General features: G+C 52.7%; 1 protein-coding gene across 1 annotated transcript in view; it reads right to left on the minus strand.

Annotated features, from left to right (window-relative positions):
- The window catches only part of Myh15 (myosin heavy chain 15), a 197,465-nt gene that overhangs the window by 30,403 nt on the left and 165,788 nt on the right, over positions 1 to 1,274 (minus strand).

Consider the following 1,274-nt stretch of genomic DNA (forward strand, 5'->3'; position numbering starts at 1 on the left):
GTCTGTAAAATCCAGAATAAAGCGAGAGTCGCCATCTCATGTCTGGTCTTGGGTTAGTAATCCTGAGTGAGGAAGTCCGGGTTCGAGTCCTGGCACCTAGGTGAAAATCCAGGTAACCAGCCCTGGCCCTAGTGTCTGAGTGTCTCGGCCCTAGGAAGGAAGCCTGCCATCAAATCTGGTGCCTGAGGAGGAAAAAATCGAGCTCGTTACTCTGAGGCAGTCCGAGTGAATGCCATTTGGGAGAATCACGAGAAGTCGTGGGGATCCTGAAAGTGAGAGTGGTGAGTGCAGCACACGTCTGAGTGAAACGAGGACCGGTCCGCACGTGTGTGATTCAATGTGGTACGCGTGCTTGATGGTTGTGCTAATTGTCTTACTGGGGGGGTCTGGTTTTGTATTTTTCTCTACGCTTCCTATTTTAAACCTTCCCTTCCTCCTTTTCTTTCCTTTTATTCTCGGTCTAAGTCTTCTCATGGGACCATTAAAGGCGAAAGAGCAATTGAGGTTTTCTGATCAGGGCTACTCCCTGATGACAGCCAAAGGCTCTTAGCCCTCTTGGCGGACCCCGACTGCCCGCACGGTTGGAGACAAGACCCCTTATCGGTATCTCCCTCTCCTCTTCATCCCTCTCTCCAGCCACTGAGAAAGCCCCGCGGGCACGGGTCGAGCAAATAAGAGCCACTAGGGCACTCACTGCTGAAAGACTCCTGTGAAAGGATAAGGGGGTCCCAGGCATGAATCCTAGATAAATTCACGTCCCCCGCAGAAGAAAAACTGGGCAACAACAGGCACCCATCCACAAGCACACCCGCTGGCCATCATTGTTTAGAGTGGCATCTTCACTTCTCCCTTTTCATCTCCCTCTCTCTCTCTCTTCTGTGATCTCCACCATGGGCCAGACTCAGGCCACTCCTAAAGGTTTAATCCTCTCTCACTTCTTGAAGGTGAAGGAACAGGCTTTGAAATTGGGCACCGGCATCAGGAAGGGTAAGTTTGGCACTTTCTGCTTGACTGAATGGCCCACCTTTGGAGTAGGTTGGCCCAATGCTTGCCCAACAAAAATGTCTCCATCATGGTCACCCAGGAAGGTTTGAAGTCCTCCAGTCGCAGAGGCGGGGATCCTAGTGCTCTGCCAGCTCTCCCCGAGAGCTCCTCCCTCTACCCCCCTTTGCCCATTGAATAGCCACCACCTTATGCAGCTCCACGAGGAGGAGAAGCCAAGGCGGCCTATGGAGGGGGGTTGGAGCCTAGGGTCCCCATGGGAATCCAGTAGT

The sequence above is a fragment of the Nannospalax galili genome, unplaced genomic scaffold (assembly GCF_000622305.1).
Source record: "Nannospalax galili isolate Female #2095 unplaced genomic scaffold, S.galili_v1.0 scaffold261, whole genome shotgun sequence".
In the NCBI taxonomy this organism is placed as follows: Eukaryota; Metazoa; Chordata; class Mammalia; order Rodentia; family Spalacidae; genus Nannospalax; species Nannospalax galili.